This window comes from Camelina sativa, chromosome 15 (assembly GCF_000633955.1).
Source record: "Camelina sativa cultivar DH55 chromosome 15, Cs, whole genome shotgun sequence".
Lineage (NCBI taxonomy): Eukaryota > Viridiplantae > Streptophyta > Magnoliopsida > Brassicales > Brassicaceae > Camelina > Camelina sativa.
Genome location: NC_025699.1, coordinates 28,240,444 through 28,249,600, shown reverse-complemented (window position 1 = coordinate 28,249,600; position 9,157 = coordinate 28,240,444).

Here is a 9,157-nt window from a genome sequence, read left to right as displayed (position 1 = left end):
GTATATTACTATGTCTATAGCATAATAGGTCCTTAACCTGCCATTCATGAGAGTGAAGACAACTTAAATACACCTGCCATCGTAACGTCTTCTTATGACGTCCACATTTACGATGCACCCACAAACATCTAACGGGGGCAAAATAAAATGGGGATGTAACGTTTATTTTGTACTTTTGCAAATGATACACTTAAAAGTAATGTCCTCAACTGACCAAACGACCACTAAATGAATCTCAGCAACCATCGCAAGTTCATAATTCCACGGACATTAATATATACATATTAAAGAAATTATAGATAAAACATACCGAAAGAAACGGGATGAGTAACTCTGCCACGAGTTATATCATCGATATCCTCGAAGCGGAAGTAATTTTTGTGATTCAAAGGTTGGATCACATCCATGGTTGACTCATGCGTAAACTTGATTTGGTATGGGTGATGAGTATTCCTCTCCTTGAGAGTTGGATTGATTAATTTAAACTCCCGAATATCGTACCAGGAACCGATTTCAGGGTTTGGCGGGATATTTGGGTATTCACCCTGTAGAAACGCCACTTCGATTGTGGAACCCTTCATAACAGATAAATTGTTATACATCAAAAACTGTTGGATTTAGCGAAATAAGAAAGACTTGTTCAACTAACCTCTTCGTCCACAAGGAGGAGAACTCGTTTTATAAAGCATTCGTGAATCGACCAAGCGTTCAACACCTTGGCGTGGATACACCAACACCAATTCCTTCTCTCGCGGTCCAGTTCAGCAATACGATCGGTTCTGAAGCTCATGGTGATCTCAGATTTTGGATATCTCTTACTTTAAACTGTGTTAGGAATTGACGAAGGTTGAGAGCAATTTAAATATTTACGGAGAGCGAAATCTCGAAACGGCGCAGCCTTTCGACTAAATGTACGTACCTTCCCAATGTAGTATACGTACATATGTATAGTTTGTATATTTACAAGACTAACAAATAACCGGGAATCATAAATTAATAACGAGATCCCGACCAAAACGAAAGAGGATATCGCTAAGCCCACACCTTAACCATTAAACTCATAAATATTAACAAGCATCGATAGACCAAAATTATGNATATTTAGCTGTTCATGTTATTAGCGGTTACAGATTTACATGCAGAATAAAGGTATATCAAATATTTAGCTGTTCAGGTCCAGATTAAGGGTGGCGAGCATAAAAAATGGTATACAATTTATGCATGTATTTCTCATGCATTAACCACAAAAAGACAAATAAACTGCAGTTAAAAATAATATCTATCTTCAATGGTAACTTATAAAGTGATAAGAGGACTTGATGCTTTTCACCCATGATCTGCACTTGAATAGCCACATATTTGATTTATAAAGTGATAAGAGAACTTCATGCTTTTCCCCATTCAAGGTTTACTCGTGTAAACTTCATGGTTTACTCGTGTAAACTATGTACAATGGTTAACAGATTCAACACCTTACTCTACTATTTTATATTTCTTTAATTTTATTTTAATTTATGATTTATGATTACATATCTAATAATAATTATCAATTAAAACTAAATTAATATAAGTTGAAATTAATTAATTTCTATATAAATTTATTTATATTGTAATTTATACTTATATTTTTTGTCTTTTGTAAGTAAAATGAAGAAGGTTAAACACACACAAACAAAAAAAATTGGTCCAAGAAAATTGAAAATTCTAATAAAAATTGATATTTTTTTCTATTTCCAAATAAAACAAGACAACTCTCCTTGATCCCACAATTCTTAGAGTTTCCAGAATCTCCATTGTCATCTCTTTACATAAATTAAGCAATAATAAAAAGTGAAATCTTACCAAGGGAAAATCGATCAATGGCTTGCAGACTCTCTTCAAGCCAAGACTTTCTTCATATGATTCCTTTCCTCTCCCTTTTCTCACCTCCCTTTCTTTCTTTTTTTTAATCAAAGGTGTAGGCGAATACTGGGGTCATCGGTAATTTACCTACCCCTCGCTTCCAAGCTTTGTGTGATCATTTGACTCAAGAGTAGAATAATGAGGTCACATGTAATTTACCTATCTCTCTAAACTTATCAAAACCATCTCATCTTTTATTCTCTCTTTTTTTTATAGTATTGAAGGGAAGAGAGAGGGGAACATACTTTTGAAGAAGTGTAATGTCTTGTGTGGCTTGAATGTAGAGATCTAGTCCAATGTATACCAATTCCCAGGGCTTGAAAATTAAGTCCGGTTTAGGTCCTATAAAAGTTAGAGACAACGTTAGATCATCTGAATATCCATCGAATAGGGACTTGGGGGATTGTTGAGTCGGCTCACAGTCTTTCCAAACTTTGGTTCTGTTGTCAAGCATAATCAAGAGTCATAAGAGTGTTAATCCAAATCAAATAAACCTTTAGAATAAAATCATAATCCCCTACTAGTTTTGACTCAATAAAAAAAAATGTGACTCGATAAAATGTCAAAATTATTGATGTAAAAAGTGGAAAAAGGTTTCAAGTCAACAAAATAGAAAGTAGCATTAGTATAGGATGGAACATCCTTCCCCCCCAGACTTAAATCACACCGTCCTCGGTGGGAAAAAAGAAAGAGATGAGGATTAAAAATCATAAGGAAAAGTGTAGGGTTTAAGAAGAATTTCACCTTGATGGAATGATGTTGTGTCGACTCTTAGACGTATTATGGTTGCCCAAAATTGTCTAGAAGTCGGCTGTGGAATGAAAATGTGGTGACTAACCGTGTGTACTTCCTTTGGTTGCTTGACATCGAGTTTGAGCTAGGCTAAGTTCAATCGAATTGTGTTTGATATATCTCTAAATGCATCCTCCTTGAAACAAAAACCTAAAACCATCAATAATAATGAGAAAATAAAAAATGCTAAAAACATACCTAAATAAAAGAATGGTGATGGTAGGTTGTGAGGATGGTGGTGGTTTGGAGTTGTCTCGCGGTACACGGATGAATGGCCGCGGACATAAGCAGCAGGTACGGTGGGGCGTGGTACGCGGTATGTAAGAATGGTACGCGGTACATAGTGCAGGACATGGAATCGGCTATGTCTGGTATGGCTAATGGGGACTCTCGGCATCGATCACATGAGGATTTTGATTAATCGGTTGCCTTCGGCTTGCATCGGACATGTTGAACATGGCCGGTCAGTAGGTGGTGCTTGCCACTAGTCATGTGGTGCATTGCCAATCCATGGGAACTTCTTCTTCCTTATTTTTGGATTTTCTGTTTTCTATTTTTTTTTTTATAAACCTGAAACTAAAATGTAAATATATCAATAGTAAAAGAAAATAAATCCTAAAAATAAAAACTTACTAGACATGTGTTGCCTCCCAAGAAGCGCTCTTGTTTAACATCGTTGGCTCGACTTTGGTTGCTTTCTCAAACAGGGTGAGGAGAGTGGGTTGTCCTTAGACAAATTCTCTTGGTTGGTTCTCCATTGTAGGCATCAGATGGCTCTCTTGCATAATCTTCTTCTCTACACCTTCGAGTTGGAGGGTTGAATGGTTTAGCTTCATAGAAAATGTCTCCATTGATGTTGGTGAGAGTCATTCTCCGGTTAGGCCAGTCCATGACGACTCCAACGGTGGCTAGGAATGCTCCTCCAAGGATAAGTGGTGTAAACCTCCCTTTCTCAGCATTGATGACTTGAAAATCGGTTGGAACATTGTAGATTCCAACTCTCACATGAATGTCTTGCACCATTCCTTCGGGTATTGTGAATGAGAAGTTTGCGAGTCCTATCCGTATGTCCGAGGGTTGTAAGTGTCTCAAGCACATCTTCCTTGCAGCATCGGTTGACATGATGTTGATACATGAACCGGAATCACATAATGCATCTTCAAATTTAAATCCATTGATAGAACAAGTGATGAGGAATCGGCTAGGGCTCTCCACTTCATGTAGTGTGTTGAACGGCCGTGGATAGTGTAGGGCTTGATCATAGAGCTCTTTCATCTCCTTCCTTGACTCACAACTCTCAAGAAAGAATCGGTCAATATGATAAATAAACAAGCTTTTGCGAAAGTGGTACCTTGGGGAAGTCTCCCAACTGCTCGGTTGAAATCGCCTAGATCTCTTAGGCTTATCATGCGTGGGTACCAGCGGTTGTTCAAGAGGGTGAGACCACGTGGTTGATGTTGAAACTGTGTTCCCTCGAATGGCTCATCTTCTTCTTCATAAATCTCCCCTTCTTCAAGTTCTTGGAAAGGTTGAACTCCTTTGAAGGTTGTGATGGTGTTACAAGCGACATGGGGTGTTGGTATAGTTTCAGAGCTTGATTCTTCTTCTCCTAGATGTGAGATGTCGTGTGGTGGTGAGGCTTCAAGAGTTGTTACAGTAAAACAATCCTTGGTAAGGATCGAAACTTCTTCTCCTTGAGAAATCTCTTGCGAATCGGGTGTAGGGTTCTTGGTCTCCATCGGAACTTGTGGCTTATCTCTGAAAAACTCTTTTTTAGGTTCTTCGGGTTCTTGAGCAGCTTCCTTCACGTCGATACTGTGGAGGAGGGTTAGGGTTCCCTCCTATATTTATAAGTCCAAGAGTTCCTTTTCCTAAAAGGAAACATGAAAGTTTTCCTTTTTCATCAAGAATTTCGTTTTTTCTTCCTTCCTCTTCTCCATCGATCGGGTTTTCTTCTTTGGTGTGTCCAGCAACACACGAGATTGAGCTCTCTAGATTCTCCTCAATAGACTTGATTCTCTTTTCCATGGCAGCTTGCTTAGCTCCAATGTTAGACTCAAGTAGTGGAACATGAAAACTAGTGAACTCTTCGGTTAGAGTGTCTCCCAAGGTATCAACTTGTTAACCAATCTCTTCCACTTTGGTTTCGGTTTTCTTAGCTCTCTCTTCATACTTCTCCATATGGTTGCACAGGCCGAAGGTCTTGTTACGAATGGTTTCAGAATTGTTGTAGCAGCGGCTCTCCAAGGCATTAATCTTCATGTCGCAATTGCTAATATCCTTAGCATTCTCTCTTATCTCCTTTGATTGTTGAACTTTTTCTTCTTCAAGAAAAAGGAGCTTCCTTTCCAAGGCTTCAACAGTTTTAAAATTTTCCTCCTCTACTCTTTTAACTTCAACAACAAATTCATCCATTCTTCCCGATAGATCAGAATGGATTTTGTCGAGATTTCCATGTATCATCCTCACAGTCTCATCTAGAGTGTTTGTCATCCGACTTATAAAGTTCAACATCATCTCTTCTTCAGCATTTTGTTGTGTAGACTCATGAAAATTGTCTTGATAGACTTGGTGTGGCTGTCGGAAAAGATCTCGGTATTGGTGTGAGCGGTTTAAATTGGTTGCGGCTCTCCTTGGATAAGGTCTTTGAAAGCGACTTGGACGGTGACTTGGGACAGGTTCCCAATCTTCATAAANTAACAGGTTCGATTAACATCCATGGAATTCCATAGGTAAGGGGTATGTGCTTCCTATGTCTCCCCANACTGGAGATGGTCGGGTTCTAGGGTTACCTCGGTAGATAGCTTCTCCTTGATGGCGAAATTGTCGAAAATTGTAATTTTCGGTAGCTTATTCACTAGGGATCTGATATGTCATGCAACAGTTGATGTTTTTGAGCGTTTCTTCTCCTTCTTTAGCTTCAAGAAGTCGATCTATGTGATTGTTGACGATCGGTATAAGTTTTTTCATCTTCTTCATGAGCTTGTCTAAGGTGTGAGAGCTCCTTGAAGTTCTTGGTTTGCGAGTGTCAAAGAAAAAGTTTTCAATGACATCAACATTCTTGACTTCTTGTGGATCAAATTCTTGATTCATGGCAAAGCATGGAAAATCCGCGTCGTATGGAGTGAATGAGTGGTCAGCTTGGTAGTGAGCTGAATGGGCTGGTAGAGAACGACCATTGCGGGAACCATACATCGAGTGGGCTTGCGGACCGGATGAGTCTCCGTCTGTTGGTCGGTAAAGTGATGTAAGCTGTGCAATAGTGAGATTCTCTAAATCTCCTGGGAGAGCGTCGAGGTTCATCCTCAAGGTCTCCTGAAACAATAAAAAAACAAAAAGAAAAATTAAACAGCAAGGTGTCCTAGACGTTACTCTAGTTCCTAGACTCTTGTAAACAACAATCTCTCCCCGGCAACGGCACCAAAAAGCTTTGATGTGTGTGGTTTTTCACTTCAAATCTTTTACCTTAAAAGACCACACAACTGCTGAAAGTGCACAGCTAATCGGTAGTAGTATTTAACCGAATAGATCCCACAGAGAGAGAGAGTTGTTGTTCAACCGAATCCAACGGAAGTAAGTAAGGCTAGGACTCAATAAAAATGGGGGTTTGTGGTTTTCACGGTTGTAGCAAGCAAATGAATGTAAATAATAACAAATAAAAATAATAAAACAAGCATTGGGCATCAAGGGGAATCGCAGGGGTTCAATTATCTATCTATCTAGGAAAGTTTAGGGTTAGTTTGTTTATCTAAAACTTGGACTACGAAACACTAATAAACCATTAACTTAAAGTTCTCAAGCTAACCGTCTAAGATCACTACACCCCGTAACTCAACTGTCGCAGACTACGACGCATAGATCAAAGCATTTATAACAGGTTCGATTAACATCCATGGAATTCCATAGGTAAGGGGTATGTGCTTCCTATGTCTCCCCACACATCTAAGCTAGGTCAAGCAGACATGCAAGCTTTTGGCAAAGCACACACACTTTAGATCATAGTTAGTTCATGAGGCTAACTTAAAGTACTAAGTAAAGACTTAGAATTAAAACATAGAATAAACAGAATTTAAATCTAACAAACCCTAAAAATTGCCACCTAAACTAAGATCATCTCCGCCCTTTGATTTATCCCTTTAAACCCAACTAGAAAAATACTCTAGCATGTTTAAGGGAATCATCAAAGCAAGGTTTAATAAACTCATAAACATAAAAGAATAAATAGAGAAAAGGGTTTTAGATATTACTTCAATGGTTGTCAAACAAAGTTGTAAGATCTTCTTCCTTAGAAACAAAGTACAAAGCAAATAGAGTAGAAAGAGTTTGGTGGATCTTCAAAGCTTCAAGAGATGGACGAGAGAAGACTGCTGGTCGTGGCTGTTCTTCTGGTCGTCGGCTCTTTGGGGTTGCTTTGAGGCACTTCTAAGGCACTTTTAAGGCACTTTTAAGGCACACCGTGGCTTCACAAGATGCACGCCGTTGCTTCAACTTACCACCAGTGCGTTAAGTTTCCAAACGCGTACGGTATCTACACGCTGCATGGAGATCCCCTGATGGCGTGAACCTGCTTCATTGTCGAGAAAAAGATGCGCAATGCAAGAGCATTCGTGATTGCCGTATCAACTCCGCCACGAGATCCACACACACCTCCTCTGAAGGAATCTGTAATCCAATTCAACATCGATCTGTCCAATCCCAAACGTTGTGTCGGAATAGGTGCCGAGCTATCTCCAGCTTTGAGGGACGAACTCATTCAGTTTTTGTGGAAAAATGCAACCACCTTTGCTTGGACGATAGACCATATGACTGGAATCGACCCTAGCATCACCAGCCACGAGCTCAACGTTGATCCAACTTACAAGTCCGTCAAGCAAAAACGTCGAAAGCTCGATGCAGAACGCACAACCGCGGTAAATGTGGGATCAATCACTGAATTTCGCTATCCAGATTGGCTGAGTAACCCGGTCGTGGTTAAGAAGAAGAATGGTACGTGGAGAGTGTACGTCGACTTCACAAACCTCAACAATGCTTGTCCGAAAGACAGTTTTCCTCTTCCGCGCATGGATGCGTTCTCATGCTATAACCAGATAATGATGCACAAGGATGACCGTGAGAAGACTGCGTTTATAACTGAACAAGGCACTTTCTACTACAGAGTCATGCCCTTTGAATTAAAAAATGCGGGGGCAACGTATCAGCGACTAGTGAACCGCATGTTCGCAAGTCAACTTTGGAGAACAATGGAAGTGTACATTGATGATATGCTCCTCAAGTCAGCTCAGGCCGCAGATCATGTCGCACACCTAAAGCAGCGTTTCGAGATACTCAACAAGTACAGCATGAAACTGAACCCGGCGAAGTGCACTTTTGGCGTTACTTCCGGCAATTTCCTGGGATACCTTGTTACGAAGCGCGGTATAGAAGCCAATCCAAAGCAGATTTCGGCGATCATGAACCTTCCATCTCCAAGGAATACCCGTGAGGTGCAACGCCTTACTGGACGCATTGCCGCACTAAATCGTTTCATCTCTCGCTCAACGGACAAGTGCTTGCCGTTCTACCAGCTCCTCCGCGGAAATAAACGTTTGGAGTGGGATGAGAAGTGAGAATTGGCATTCAAGCAATTGACAGATTACCTATCATCTCCGCTGGTCCTACCCAAACCTGAGCAAGGAGAAACTTTGTATCTCTACATTGCCATCTCTTCTTTGGCTGTAAGTGGCGTACTCGTAAGAGAAGATCAAGGAGAACAACATCCTATCTTCTACGTGAGCAAGACTCTCGATGGGGCCAAACTCTGATATCCGACTCTTGAGAAGCTTGCCTACGCGGTCGTAATCTAAGCTCGCAAGCTCCGCCCCTACTTCCAATCTCACACTGTTGAAGTCCTGACGAATCAGCCTTTGCGCCCAATCCTTCACAGCCCAAGTCAATCAGGTCGCCTGGCAAAGTGGACAGTAGAGTTAAGCGAATACGACATTGAGTACAAGAACCGCACCTGCGCTAAGTCACAAGTTCTCGCAGATTTTCTCGTTGAACTCTCTCCCAACCTCGAAGCTGACACCCCTCCTCCCGAGATATGGTCACTTCACGTAGATGGCGCTTCATTAAAGATGGGCTCGGGAGCAGGCATACGCCTAACCTTGCCAACAGGTGAAATCTTGGAGCAGTCATTCCGCCTTGCTTTCTCATCTTCTAACAACGACGCTGAGTATGAAGCACTAATCAATGGACTGCGTCTCGCACACGGAATCGGCGTCAAGAAGATCCAAGCTTATTGTGATTCTCAGCTGGTAACGCATCAGTTTAGTGGAGATTATGCAACAAGACACGCGCGCATGGATGCCTACCTCAAAGTCGTTCGTGACTTGTCCCAAAAGTTCGAGTTCTTTGAGGTCGTCAAAATTCCACGAGGCGACAATGCTCCAGCTGATGCACTTGCGGCACTCGCTTCCACATCAGA